General features: G+C 45.2%; 1 pseudogene; it reads right to left on the minus strand.

Annotated features, from left to right (window-relative positions):
• Nucleotides 1–749: 749 nt before the first annotated feature.
• On the minus strand, nt 750–956 carry LOC142282766 (U2 spliceosomal RNA; annotated as a pseudogene).
• Nucleotides 957–15,975: the final 15,019 nt, after the last annotated feature.

Below are 15,975 nucleotides of genomic sequence, written 5' to 3' on the forward strand. Positions count from 1 at the left end.
GGGTCTCTGCGAGTTCAAAAGCATGCCCTTCGAGCTGTGCAATGCGCCAGGAACCTTCCAGAGGCTGATGGAATGCTGCTTGGGACAAGATTTTAGGGTGTATAAAAAGGGAGATTAGATCCCGTGATCCCAACGTATTGTTACACCTCTATAAATCACTTGTAAGGCTACATCTGGAATATGGGAACCAGTTTTGGGCTCCACATTTTAAAAAGGACATTCAGAAGTTAGAGTCAGTTCAAAGGTGGGCAACTAGACTACTACAAGGAATGGAAGGCCTCCCATATGATGACAAGTTGAAAAAGTTATTAAGTGATTATTGTCTGCAATGGGGCTTTCTGGCTGGTGCCAGCCTCTCTTCTTAGCACACAGGAACCACAATCCCTACACCATGCTTCAATGGATTCTCTCATCCCAGCCCAGTAAAACTACATATTTTACACAGTCATAAGCAGCCAAAAGGGATCTATTCTATTCAATTGCAAATGATCTAGATAAGACTGAGAATAAGATACTGCACGGGACATAGCAGAGTTGGTCAAGTTGAGTGGAGATGAGTTTGCTATTTGGCACAGCTTTTTGCATCAATAAAGCAAGTAAAAGGTGTGAAAGATAAAAAAAAGGGTGAAAGTGTGAAAAGTGAATTGGCCAAATTGAGGTGCATATAAAGTTTTTGCTTTCTTTCAATTCACTAATGGGGCTCATTTGAATCAGGTGAATTGAGTTCTGCTTTTGGAAACTGGGTTAAGAAGGGGTGCACCGGTCCTGGAGGTACTGCAATACCAGGTCAATGCGTGGAGTGGACAGAGCAAGATTTTTTCCATCTCCTTGTTCTAAAAATCCATTTAATATATGGTCCCCAGAGAGGGGACGTATCAGATATTAAACTGATAAGAACAGATTTAATTTTTTTTTTTTTCTGTTTATCAGTAGGACTTCAAAATAACAAAGGTGATCGCCTCCCGTTGCCTGGGAACCGTCCAGGCACAAGAGGGCTATGTGTCACCAGAAGGCGCACACACTTCCTCAAGGCCGGCAGACGTGCAATCCCAGGCACCTTCCAGTACCGACCAAGGTAGCGTCCTCCGAAACTACACTTGATCTTAGCCAAAAGGCCGAGAAGCTATAACCCGAATTGGTTACGGCCTTGAGTGGCACCCTGGCCTATACCGGACACATCTTAGGGAGAGGGAGACAAACCCACGCCTACAGAAGACATTTTGTCACCCAAGCCAACCCTTGAAAAGGCTGTTTTGCAGAGCAAAAACAAGAAGAATGGTGCTTTTTGCAGCCGCCGCCCACTGCAATGAATCTGAATAACTCCTCCTTTTGGACACAAGCACCTCCCCTCCCCCTTGCAGTCTTTCCAATTCATGATACAAAAAGACGGACGGACAGGACAGGACAGGACAGGCTGCCTGACTTTCCGTCACTGCCACCCTTTGCCATCCTTGCCCGTAGAAAGCCCTTTCATCATCCCCAAACCCTAATCTTTTCCCTTCCCTTCCCAGATGCGTCTCACTCCCTTTCATTAGGAAGTGAGCGCAGCCTTTTCTCCGTTCTGCACATGCGCGACGTTAAACACAAATGCGCAGGCGTGCGTTCCATTACCCTCACTGCATTCCACTCCCATACAGGAAGTGGGCGCAGCTATTACTACGGTCGCACATAAAAGAACCCACGGCCACCACTGCACATAGCTGACTCCACCACAGGACACCCACTTCTACACCAACGCAGGTAAGACAGGATCGGCACCTCTATGCTCCCGTTACAATCAGGCTCAGTCACCATGTGATAACGCTCTCAACTCTTTAGTTGCAGGCTCCCCTTGCTTCACCTCCATTGGCTGTGCTGCCATTTCCTCTCCCACCTGGAAGGTATACTTTATTCCACTATTTTCCTGTTTCTCTCTTCCCCCTTTTCCCATAACCTACTTTTATCTGCATTTGTGGGGTATCTATATGCTATTTACATTTACATCATAGTTTTATTCATTAGTATGGAAGGGAAGAGTGCCCATGAGAGTGTTGAACTGCGGAGAGCAAGAGATTAAGCTGCTCCGATTTGCCACCATTGATAAGCTGTTCTCAGTAGATACACATGCTATCCAAACAGCAGCATCCACCATTGCTTCAGCCCACCCATTCAGTGACAGCTCACCAAGTCAGCCATAGGAGTGGTGTAAGGAATTACACGTAGGCACTGACTCCACACCTTCACATCACAAGAAGGGGGTCTACAGGCTAGTGCAAGAATACGAGCAAGTCTTCAGCAAACATCCGCTAGACTTTTGAAGAATAAAAGGGGTCAAACACTACATCCCCACAAGTGCACACCCACCCATCAAAGAGAGATATAAGCCAAAACTACCTGCACATTACCAGTGTACCAAGGACATGTTGAGCAACATGAAGGAGGCTGGGGTTATCCGTGACAGTTGTAGCCTCTGGGCAGCTCCGTTGGTCCTGTTAAAGAAGAAGGACAGCACCACTCCCCTGTATAGAGGAATAGCTAGCTGCATTGAGAACTGCAAATTATTTTTCTACCCTTGATCTCACTAGTCGCTATTGGCAAGTGTCCGTTGCTGAGGCAGACCGGGAGAAGACCGCCTTTGCCACCCCGATGGGTCTCTGCGAGTTCAAAAGCATGCCCTTCGAGCTGTGCAATTTGCCAGGAACCTTCCAGAGGCTGATGGAATGCTGCTTGGGACACCGAAACTTTGAAACGGTACTGCTATACCTTTATGATGTTATTGTTTATTCTAAAGCAAACAAGATTTTAGGGTGTATAAAAAGGGAGATTAGATCCGGTGATCCCAACGTATTGTTACCCCTCTATAAATCACTTGTAAGGCCACATCTGGAATATGGGGTAAAGTCCTGAGCAGGTTGATAACCATTGGTTTGAGCATGGTAGGGTGTAGTGCGCATCTTCCTGCATCGGTAAAAGCTGCAGAAGTCCTTGAAGATTTCCGCTTCAAAGGCTGTGCCTTGATCTGTGAGGACTCTCTCTGAGTAGCCATGAGGTCTGCATAAGTGTGCTTGGAAGACCTTCGCTGCAGTATGGGCCATTAGATCTTTGACTTGTACCACAACCATAAATCTCGAGTAGTTGTCTACCATCGTAAGTGCATACGTGAGCTCGCCTCGATATTCTGCAACAAAACTCCCTTTTTCGATTTCAGTTTCAGCAAACACTCCTCTTCCTGTAGAAAATATTTATCATTACCTAAGACAGTCATTCTAATGCATGACAATATTAAGGCAATTTAGTTAAAACTTGTTTTAACTCACCTTTAAGGGGATTGATGTATTTCATGGTCAATCCAGGTTTGTCAGTGATGGCACTGACATAATGTATGGCGTCTTTTTCGGGCGTTATCCTTTGCCTTTTCATTGTGAAAATCCAGTTGCCTATATCAAAGCAAATTCTACTACTTGTAAAGTATGCAGAAAATGAAATGTAGAACATATAACATCAACTGCTTAGGAACGCATCATAGGTTAGTACTTAAAAGGATATTGTCATGTTCTAGTCATAATGCAAGCTGGACATTTTTCATGTTACCCTGTAATCGCCGGCCTGTTCTAATGCTCACAAGCTAAGATATAGGCTCAGCTGCTAAGGCTTCCCTCTGCCTTCTGAATGAAACTTGAATATGTCTGGGTCACTGTGTATATAGCAGGTGCTCAGAAAAAATAAGAGTCAATTCAATAAAAATAGCTCTGGCACACTATAGTGATCAATAACGTAAGAAAAGAACTCTTGGAATGCTGAAAATTCTTTATTTGTGCAAAAGGATAATTCATCCAACGTTTCGACCTTGTTTTTAGGTCTTTATCAAGGATAAAGTTATCTAAGATCATAAAGGGTTACAAAACCATATAAACACGTAATTAGTACATAGTACAACATAACAGTACAATATATTGCTACTTGAGAGTACAATGGGTCAAATGACCATGATGCACATACAAAAAATTTTTCCAAAGCCATAGTGAAAACATTTGTACTGAGGAAAGAAAATTTCCACATGACCTATCTGGAGAAACATTCTGGATCAAACAACCAAAAATAGTCAAGCAGGTAAATACACACCTATATGGATAACAGGATGATATGTGTTCAATTGTATAGCGTCATTGCCATTAAGGTACAAATGGAAAACTTGCAATCCTATATAGTGAAGGAAATGAACACATATCATATCAAAGAACACAGGAACATGGGTGTGAGAAAAACCTCAATGTTTATACTTTGTTCTTTATAATGGTGTGAACATGTATATGTCTCAGTACCTTATGCACTTGAGAATTCTAGTGAGTAGATCATGAAAGCCTATTTCAGAACTGGAATCAGTAAATAATTGTAGGTGGAATCTAAATGAAAAGATGGTACAAGTGTTATCATGACACGTGGGCTATAACACAATGGACCGTGTGACAAAGAAGAAAGGAGAGAAAGGAGAGGAAGAAAATGCAACTACCTGTAACATTACGTGATAGTCACTGGTAAGTATCACTTGACAATTCAAGTGAAAAAGGATTCCTTTATTAGTGGGTGTATTATAGTATAGCCCTTTGGCAGGGCAGCCAAAAATTGGGAGGCTCCACGTTGTCCCTGCATAGAGACGTGCATGAGGGCCTCAAAACATTGTTCCCATTGCAAAGGAGCGGGTCTCCTGTCGTTGTAATGTCCATTCTGCAAAGAATGGGCGAAAAAATTTACCACTGGGGGTATACCTGAAACAAAGGCCTAACTCTTGTAACGGTCATCATGGTGGCGCATGAGGAGAAGGAGGAGCAGTCCAGCGATTATCCAAAGTCCAGAAGTGTGTACCCATGGGTGACTGGAGGTACATGGCAAATTCCCGTTACAAACTTTAAATTCCGCTCTCATTTGCTGGTGGTGTGGTGAAGTCTGGCCCAATCCAACCCTTGTTCATCTTGATCAGAGTCAGCCTGTCAGCATTTTCAGTTGACAGGCGGGTGCGTTTATCTGTAATGATTCCACCTGCGGCACTAAAAACACGCTCTGACAAAACGCTAGCGGCAGGGCAGGCCAGGACTTCCAAGGCGTAGAGAGCCAATTCATGCCACGTGTCCACCTTGGATACCCAATAATTGTAAGGCACAGAGGAATGTCGGAGTACAGTTGTTCGATCTGCAAGGTACTCCTTGAGCATCTGGGCAAACTTAGGATTTCTTGTGGCACTACCCCGCACCTCAGGGGCTGTGGTACGTGAGGGGCTGAGAAAACTGTCCCACATCTTAAAGACTGTTCCCCTACCTCTGGCGGATTGGACTTGTGCCTCTCTCGGCTGTACGCCTTGGTTGTCCACTGATTCCTGACCTATGCCGCTAGCGTTTTGTGAGGGGAATGCTTTGCCTACTTCCGTGACTATGGCCTTCCGGAACTGCTGCATTTTGGTTGACCTCTCCGCCTCGGGAATAAGAGACATAAAGTTCTCCTTGTAGCGTGGGTCTAACAGTGTTACCAACCAGTAATGATTGTCGGCCAAGATGTTCTTAAAGCGAGGGTCACGAGACAGGCAGCTTACCATAAAGTCAGCCATGTGCGCCAGACTCTTAACAGCCAGGACTTCAGTAGCCTGACCAACACGTTGACTGAACATGCTGTCCTCCTCCTCCTCCTCCTCCTCCTCATCTACCCTGTCCTCTGGCCAGCCACGCTGAACCGAGGATATGACTGGTGTGCATGTCATATCCTCAATTTGGCCGGAGATTTGCTCCATGTCTTTTTCCTCCTCCTCGTCATAGTCCTCCACTGCACGTTGTGATGAGACGAGGCTGGGCTGTGTGTTATCACCCACACCCACTACTGTTTCTTGCTGCAACTCATCGCGCTCCGCCTGCAATGCATCATGTTTGGTTTTGAGCAGAGACCGTTTTAGAAGGCAGAGTAGCGGTATGGTGACGCTAATAATGGCGTCATCTTATACCTTTATGATGTTATTGTTTATTCTAAAGCAAACAAGATTTTAGGGTGTATAAAAAGGGAGATTAGATCCGGTGATCCCAACGTATTGTTAACCCTCTATAAATCACTTGAAGATTTCCGCTTCAAAGGCAGTGCCTTGATCTGTGAGGACTCTCTCTGAGTAGCCATGAGGTCTGCATAAGTGTGCTTGGAAGACCTTCGCTGCAGTATGGGCCATTAGATCTTTGACTTGTACCACAACCATAAATCTCGAGTAGTTGTCTACCATCGTAAGTGCATACGTGAGCTCACCTCGATATTCTGCAACAAAACTCCCTTTTTCGATTTCAGTTTCAGCAAACACTCCTCTTCCTGTAGAAAATATTTATCATTACCTAAGACAGTCATTCTAATGCATGACAATATTAAGGCAATTTAGTTAAAACTTGTTTTAACTCACCTTTAAGGGGATTGATGTATTTCATGGTCAATCCAGGTTTGTCAGTGATGGCACTGACATAATGTATGGCGTCTTTTTCGGGCGTTATCCTTTGCCTTTTCATTGTGAAAATCCAGTTGCCTATATCAAAGCAAATTCTACTACTTGTAAAGTATGCAGAAAATGAAATGTAGAACATATAACATCAACTACTTAGGAACGCATCATAGGTTAGTACTTAAAAGGATATTGTCATGTTCTAGTCATAATGCAAGCTGGACATTTTTCATGTTACCCTGTAATCGCCGGCCTGTTCTAATGCTCACAAGCCAAGATATAGGCTCAGCTGCTAAGGCTTCCCTCTGCCTTCTGAATGAAAATTGAATATGTCTGGCTCACTGTGTATATAGCAGGTGCTCAGAAAAAATAAGAGTCAATTCAATAGAAATAGCTCTGGCACACTATAGTGATCAATAACGTAAGAAAAGAACTCTTAGAATGCTGAAAATTCTTTATTTGTGCAAAAGGATAATTCATCCAACGTTTCGAGCTTGTTTTTAGGTCTTTATCAAGGATAAAGTTATCTAAGATCATAAAGGGTTACAAAACCATATAAACACGTAATTAGTACATAGTACAACATAACAGTACAATATATTGCTACTTGAGAGTACAATGGGTCAAATGACCATGATGCACATACAAAAAAATTTTCCAAAGCCATAGTGAAAACATTTGTACTGAGGAAAGAAAATTTCCACATGACCTATCTGGAGAAACATTCTGGATCAAACAACCAAAAATAGTCAAGCAGGTAAATACACACCTATATGGATAACAGGATGATATGTGTTCAATTGTATAGCGTCATTGCCATTAAGGTACAAATGGAAAACTTGCAATCCTATATAGTGAAGGAAATGAACACATATCATATCAAAGAACACAGGAACATGGGTGTGAGAAAAACCTCAATGTTTATACTTTGTTCTTTATAATGGTGTGAACATGTATATGTCTCAGTACCTTATGAACTTGAGAATTCTAGTGAGTAGATGATGAAAGCCTATTCCAGAACTGGAATCGGTAAATAATTGTAGGTGGAATCTAAATGAAAAGATGGTACAAGTGTTATCATGACACGTGGGCTATAACACAATGGACCGTGTGACAAAGAAGAAAGGAGAGAAAGAAGAGGAAGAAAATGGAACTACCTGTAACATTACGTGATAGTCACTGGTAAGTATCACTTGACAATTCAGGTGAAAAAGGATTCCTTTATTAAAGGGTTCTCAGTCGCCTCAGGATCATGAAATACTAGGGTAAATGATATGAGAATGGGTAAGAAGCACCACTAAAGGAAATATGAGATGCAGGACATATATCTATAAACCCCTGAACTACATGATAGAAATAAAAAGAAGAAAAAAGAAAAAAAAGAAGAAAGAAGAAGAACACATAGAATGCGGAAAGAGAATGGGTACAACTACCTGAGTTACTGCAGGGAGGCCCCTGGTAGGTATTGTGAGGGTTAGTGGAATTCCTTCACTGAAGGGTTCTCAGTTGCCTCAGGTTCGTGAAAAATGCTATAGACAAATAATGCCCGGAGAAAAGGGGTTCATATACAGCGAATAATGGTAATACAAGGTACATGTGTCCCATGTAATAGTATAAATATATATATATGCTCTACACCAGAAATAGAAAGTAGTCCCTCTGCCTTCTGTCTAGGTGCCCTGAGTTATGTCCTGTAAACTGTCACAGTGACCTAGACACACATGTGTAGTAGGGGAATATCCCTGCTGAGATGCCAGTGCTAGAGCACTCGTTTGCTGTGGAGTTGAACGCTATGTGAGTAGTTCTTACCTTCAATGAGCAGAAGTCTCTTTTTTCAGATTTCAATATCTCTGTGGGTATCTGGCAGAAATATGGAATACTCTTTACTGCTAAGACCCTGTACACCACTCCCACTAAAGGGGGCTTTACACGCTGCGACATCGCTAATGCGGAGTCGTTGGGGTCACGGAATTTGTGACGCACATCCGGCCGCATTAGCGATGTTGCTGCGTGTGATACCGATGAGCGATTTTGCATCGTTGCAAAAACGTGCAAAATCGCTCATCGGTGACATGGGTCTCCATTCTCGATTATCGTTACTGCAGCAGTAACGATGTAGTTCGTCGCTCCTGCGGTAGCACACATCGCTCCGTGTGACACCGCAGAAACGAGGAACCTCTCCTTACCTGCCTCCCAGCCGCTATGAGGAAGGAAGGAGGTGGGCGGGATGTTCCGGCCACTCATCTCCGCCCCTCCGCTGCTATTGGGCCGTCGCTCAGTGACGTCGCTGTGACGCCGCACGGACCGCCCCCTTAGAAAGGAGGCGGTTCGCCGGACACAGCGACGTCGCCGGGCAGGTAAGTATGTGTGACGGGTCTGGTCAGTGTTGTGCGGCATGGGCAACGATTTGCCCGTGTCGCGCAACAGATGGGGGCAGGTACCCACACTAGCGATATCGGGACCGATATCGCAGTGTGTAAAGTAGCCTTTAGTCACATGACCAAGACTGTATCTGTGTCCCTACAACACACTTGAGACAAATGTGTGTGTGAGCCTGCATTGTGGGGTATATATAATATATTATAGAGCTGGGAAGGATCATTCTAAGCAGTGAGCTGTTCCAGTATTTGTAGGAAAATACCCAGTAGAAGCATCAAACACAGCACCAATACCTCCCATCAGTATTCCACCACAGTGCCATGTAACCCATGCCCTACACTCCCATCTACACCAATACTATACAGGCACAAACTAGTATATCTGACTAAAAGCCCCCAAAATATGAAGAACGGCCTATAGTTGAGTGTGGATATAAAATCTATGTGAGCAGAGCTAGAATAGAAATCACTGATCGCATTGAAGTCATTCTGACCATAAATCACCATGATATCAAGGTGAGGAGTTGTGTGTTACTGCTGGGAGGAAAGGGTTAACAGTGGAATATTAAGGTGCATTTCTGTGTGCAGTGTTACTAGTCAATGTAACAATTCAGTATGAGCTGCTCTTGGTGCCGGGGGAGGGAGATGCTCTCCTGAGCAAGATAGATGGGGAATGAACATGATATCTATATAGTGTAAGGCAGGGGGTCTCAAACCAGGTGATCATGTCTGATCAACTGGTTACATTATGTCTGATTACCTTGTCTAACAGTTTTTTCTCCCCTTTCTTTACCTTCCAGGTTCCCATAGTCACGTGAAATATCCCTGTTGCACTTGATTACGGCTCACTATTCACTATAGGATGTCTTATATCTAACATCACACTCTCACCCATCAGCACTCTATAGGTTTGTATAAGGTATGCGCTTACACATCCGGTCCTCCATAGGTATTTCCACTTATGTAACACTATCCCTATGATCACTCATAACTCATACCCTTGTAGTCAATTACAGCCTCCTCTCTCCCCCCTCCCCTTCTCCCTTTCCATCTATAATTTTGCCAGTACAATATTAGTTTACATTAGGCACACACTCACATATTCCTTTCCTTAGTGATTTATTGTAATTCACATTCACATACAATTCTCTATGCCTGCCCCATTACTACATTCATACCTACTTGACCCTATCCTGATACCCCTTGTCTCACCTTGTTGGTCCCTACACCTGTTATCATGTCCTTTCCTGTGTCTGTCTTGTCACACAACACATTTTAGCATATAACTTGTGCTCCTTATTACCTGTCCTGCCTATTAGAATTATGTCCATTATGTCCATGCATGGCCCAATGAATCAAGTCTGTACTTCATATTCATGGTTTAAGCCTTTGGGTTCCAATGTGCCCAGAGTATATATCCAGAAAGATTCCCTTTCTTTGAGCTTCCTAATTCTATTGCCTCCTCTGCGTATGGCTTGGACATGTTCGATGACTTGGAATCTTAATTGGATCACTGTGTGATTATGCGTCACAAAATGGTGTGGGACTGGTAATAGAATCTGCTTACAATGTATTGTTGACTTGTGTTTAGCTCAAAGAAAGAGAATCTTTCTGGATATGTACTCTGGGCATATTAGAACCCAAGGGCTTAAACCGTGAATATGAAGTAAAGACTTGATTCATTGGGCCGTGCACCATGTCACCAAGTGTCCAATTGCATTGTCCAATGGCTCACAATGGTTATGCGTTTTCATTGGATGGATAATCGAAGCCATGTTTTTTTCCTTTCTGTTGGGTTTGTTGTGTGAGTAGCCTATAGGATTAAGTTGGTTACCGCAGGCAGTGGATTTAACTTCCTGTCTTTGGTCCAGTGGTAGATGGATTGTCTGGTCTATGAGCTGTTATTGGTTTGAATGCAGGTGAATGCCCATGGGCTGCTTATGACTGTGTAAAATAGTATTGATTCATGATGGATTTCAGACTACATGTAGATATCTTCAGTCTTTCTATCCACATCATTTAAATGAACATTATCCATGCAGCTTGAAATCCATCCAATAAGAGAAGCAACCTTGTACAACCAATCTGATAAGGGCACAGTATATCCTAAGGGAAGGTTATGGCTATAAAAGGGGACTTCTTGGAGTCACCAGGTTGTTGATGGATGTTGCATGATCTAGTCTAAGCTCTTAGGAGCTGGCTAGGGGATCAGAACCAGGATGCCTTGTGGACTCGGTCTAGGGACTTTGGCTTCAACTAGAGGATCACTTGGCTACATGGCTTCAATCTAGGGGCTCCAATTCCGATTGGAGATCATAACCGCAATCTAGGGATTTCGACTCCGGCTGCCAGGATTATACCATATCATCATACCAGAGACTACTTAAGGAAGAAACCCAGGTTGGACAATTTTGTCACCTGGCTACAGACTTTGCAGACCTCAGCCAGCTTCCTAAATCTGGCGCTATTCTATTGTCGGTGGGTGCCCGACAAATTACACAGCTATGTAAAATTTTGGTTTATGAAACTTCAAATCCAGTGACTGATTATTATGTTTTCTAATGTCCTGATTTAAAAAAAAAAATAAATATTTTTTTTTAACCATCAAATATTGATTTTGTACAATCCATGTGTGAAGTTACATACAAGTGACATGAACAAGAAAAATACTTATTGTAACCAAAAATATTCACAATTTTATATATAAAATACATTTATTTATTGTACAGTCATTCTGCAACTTTATTAGAAATTTATTCTTGCACTTTTTCCTTTTCTCTAGATCCCCCTTTTCTCTTATAGAAGGCCTGTGGATCTTCTCTGTGAAGCATCCGGCAATCATGTTCACGTTTCATTTACTTTGGTATCGTCGTTCCATCTCCTTGATATTCCGATGAAAACCTTCTTGTTCTTCCCACCAGCACCAAGGTTTTCAGACAAGTAGTCCAAATAGGAATGTAAAAAATGTAACTTCAAATTCATTAGACAACCCAAGGCTTTGAAACGTTTCAGCATGTTCTCCACGATGGACTTAAATTTTGATTCTTTGTTGTTACCTAGAAACGTATTTATTGCTTCTTTCAAAGAGTCCCAAGCCCTTTTTTCAACAGTTTTCATTATTGTTTAAAACACGTCATCCTTCATTCATGGGTTTCTGAATATCCGAACCCACAAAAATGCTTTTGTGCTGCCCCTGTGCCAGCAGCCGCCGTTGGTCGGATCCAGACCTTCTAAGAGAGTGGCTCGACCCGGGGGTCTCGCGGACATGTCGAATAAAAGGAGGAATGTAGATGTATGGGCTAGGCCGTATTAAGTTTGTGACGCCACCAACGGTGTGTGGTGAGGTGGGACACCACCGCTGCCGTTATGGGATACCCGGGAGAGATGTAGTGGCAGCTGGATGTTAACCCCTCCGTGTGTAGGGATGATTGCCCCGGGGCCCAGTGTCTTTGTGCAGGGTATGGTGATGGCAAGGGCCGGCGCGCCTGAGCAAGCAGGGGGATGTTTGGTTACTCACAGTAAATGAATCACACGAGTCTTTCGGTAAACCAAAGGTGCTGGTGGCCTGCCGCCCCGGCCGGTTGCATTCAGGTCCCCCACCCAGGCTGGTGGTCGCTGTCCTTTACTCTGCACTTGTTTTTGTGTATGGTGGACTGCCTGGTCTGGAACTCAGGAGTCCGCTCCCGGCTGGATATGGCCTAAGGAGCCGTGCCCGCAGGCGCTGGCCCGTGGGATCTAAGGGCCCTGGCGGTGGCCTTATCCCTATCAGTGGGCTGTTGTCTTCTTTGAGGGACTTTAGGTGGGATAGGACCTATAATCCTGCCCTCAATCATTTAATTAGCTAGGCCGCTGTTTTCGGTCCTGGCTTCAGGGTCCTAGGTGACTAGGGTTTCAGGTCGGCTGTGTGTTTCCTAAGTGAGGAAAGGTGTTGTGCGGGGGCCTATCTGTAACTACCTGGTTTTGCCAGGGCATCACACCTTCCTTCAGACTTGATTCTGACAGTCCCTGAAACTTGGTACACAGGTACTTAAACATCTCTCCTTCTTTCAGTAGCGCTTTCACAAACAGCTTCATCAGTCCAAGCTTACAGTGGAGTGGTGGCAAGAGAACTTTAGGTGGGATCAACTAAGCTTTATGCAACAATGTTCTTGAGTCCCGGTTACAAAGATGTTCTTGTTGGCCAATTTTTTTTGCTCCAGTGAAGAGTCCTAACCTGGCTTTCCAATTCACACAAAAAGCATGTGTTCTGCCTTCTTTTACGTAATGCTGTGAATCTCTAGCATACAGCTAAACCCTAGTTCACATTTCAAATAAACAGACTGTGGAGTTCAATAGCCTTGATTTATTAGCTGGTAACGTGAACTTGATTGCAGTATACATGGAATATACAGTGAATATAGGAATATCCAAGATGCAGTTGAAGACAGAATACGGTATATCCAAGATACTGTTTTATACGGGTAAAAACTATAACAAGAAAATGATTACAGTCAGTACAGTGTTAATACAGAGTTAACATAGCATAACAGTACATGAGATGCAGTTCTTACGAGAATGTAGGTGAAAGGTCACTGCATCTGCAATACATAGAAATCTTATCTAGACAAACAAGACAGGGATGACACTAAAGGTGTAGAAGTACAATGTACAATGCATTTACTACACTCTTCCATCTAGGATTCTATCACTAACACATGTAATTTGCTTTGCTCACCGGATTACACTAGGCAGGGGTGAATGTACAGAGAGGTAAGTCGGCATGTCCTTTCCTGACAAATCCAAAGAGAAAATGGCTGCAGGCTTCTTCTCAGCTCAGGGAGGCATTCCTTACCCAGAATACATTTAGCTTAAAGGGAAACTCAGCAATTCAAAAGAATAACAATGACCTCTAGGGGTTGTAACAGAAATTTTAATGAATGACTATTAGCAGGCTGCCATGAGGCAGAACAGCATGGGTATTTAATATATCCTCCTTGCTGCCCAAGAAGCAATGAGAACATTTTTAGACCACCACATATTGACCATCCATGCTCCTTGTAGTTAAGTTTCTTGAGAATAAAGTCTAAATTCTCACAGCTTTCTTCCAAGTGCATAGCATGTGTGACGCCCTGGACTAGCCAGGTAGTCACAAACACAAAATCACACACACCCCCTCCCCTGGATAGTCTACATCAGTCACACAAAATCCTTGTTGCCTCCTCCAGGGTCTTATGTCCACACCAGGTGGGGCGGAGCCAGGCGGTTGGCCCCACCCACCGAGGAGTTCACAGGCCTGGAGGCGGGAAAAAGCAGTTAGTTTAGTTTTGTAGTGGAAAGTGAGAGGACAGAAACTGTTAGTGTCTGGGTAGGAGCCCAGGCACTGTCAGCAAGGTCGGCAGACGGTGGTGGCCGTCTGCAGGAGGTGGTACAAGTCAGCTGAACCGTAGGACCGGGGACGGGCGGTGACCCGAAGGGAACTGAACCGGTGAGCGGATCTGTACCAAGCACAAAGGCAGGGCCATTGGACCCTGACCAGGCTAGGAGCCGCCGACAATGGTCAAATCCGAGAGTGACCGGAATCCCAGGGGTTCCCTAACACCCAAGACCCGACAGAAGGCAACCGTCCACACCGTGAGGATAAAAAGCCACCGCCATAGGCTAGAGATCCAAGGGCCAGCGCCTGCGGGCAAACGGGCTCCCTCGGTACGTACACCCCAGCCATCCAGCCTCCCCGTACCGCCACCGGGCCCCGGGATCACCAACCCCTACCCACGGAGGGGGAACCAACATCCTAGCTGCTCCCTGCCATCGCTCCCGGGATCCCCGTCACCAGCAGTGGTGGTGCCCATTATCACCACGACCTGTGGGTGACGTCACTAACTATCTCCCCAAACAAACCACCCCCTTTTCACTCGTGGGCGAGGAGCGCTGCTCGAGTCCCCGGATCTGGCCCTCCGCTCGAGCCACCGAGCAGCAGCAGCAGCAGAAGTCCCCGAACCCGAGCGTAGCGTGCGTGGCCCCTCTGCCCGCGACACATGCCCTACACACACTGAAGAATACTTACTGCCATTGAGCAGTAGCACAGCTTTCAGACTTTTTGGATGAAACAATGACGTGTCTCCACTCGCTCACATTGTACTTAATGTTACATTTTCCATCAGCACAGGAACATCGCTTGAATACACTAGAGCACCATCTTCAGAAAAGTATGGAGGGAATCTTTTCAGAATTCTAACCTTTTGGAAACCTATTGTCACGCTCTCCGGGTCCCCTGCTCTGCCCCCCGGCTCACCTGCCACGCTCCCCGGCTTCCCTGCTTCGCTCCCCGGCTCCTCTGGCAGACATCCCCCGCTCCACGGTCTCCAGCCTCCACCACCTGCGGTCCCCAGGCGGCCCGGTCCCCACTCCCGGCGCCCGTCGGCAGCCCTGCTCCAGGCCGGCTCCCCTGCTTCCTATACACCGCTCCCTGCCCTGGCTTCTGGCACCCGGGCCTCGCGCATGCGCATTAGGGCGCGCGCGCGGTCATTGACCCTCTCTTAAAGGGCCAGCGTCCACTGACAGGAAATTGAACACACAGGTACAGGGTATAAAGGGGTTTAATGTCCAAGTGGGCGGGGCCTGTTCTTCGTGTTTCCTAAGCTAGGAGTCAGGTCTCCTTGTGTCTCTGTGATATACTTACCTATCTCTCTTCTAGAGCCGCTCCTGCCTCGCCATCCGGTCCTGCCGATTCCCGAACCCCGAACGCTGACTATCTGCCATCCCGTCAGTCCGTACCATCTCTGATCCCTGTGGTGACCCGTCCTCTCGCTCCATCGGTTCCGGACTCTGCCTGACATCTCGGCCTCCGAACCTGAGCTCCGTCACCCGGACTACCATCAGTGACTCCGTGGTCCCAGGGACTTCTCCATTCCACTCTTTTGCACGGACTGTCCTGCTACCCGTAGTGCTCCGGCTACCGGACCCCTTGCCTTCATTAAGGTGTTCGGCCCAGTGGATCCACCTCCTGGGTCTGCCCGTCCACCTGGCCCTAACACCTATAGAATCAGTGTTTGTGAAAAAACTGTACGTGATGATATTTTTTCAATATTTTTACTGAGTCCAATGATCAAAAGTATGAAAAAAATCACATCTTTCAAAAATTTTTACCCTTGGAAACCTGTGTTATTATTACTATGCACG

This window comes from Anomaloglossus baeobatrachus, unplaced genomic scaffold (assembly GCF_048569485.1).
Source record: "Anomaloglossus baeobatrachus isolate aAnoBae1 unplaced genomic scaffold, aAnoBae1.hap1 Scaffold_520, whole genome shotgun sequence".
Classification (NCBI taxonomy): Eukaryota; Metazoa; Chordata; class Amphibia; order Anura; family Aromobatidae; genus Anomaloglossus; species Anomaloglossus baeobatrachus.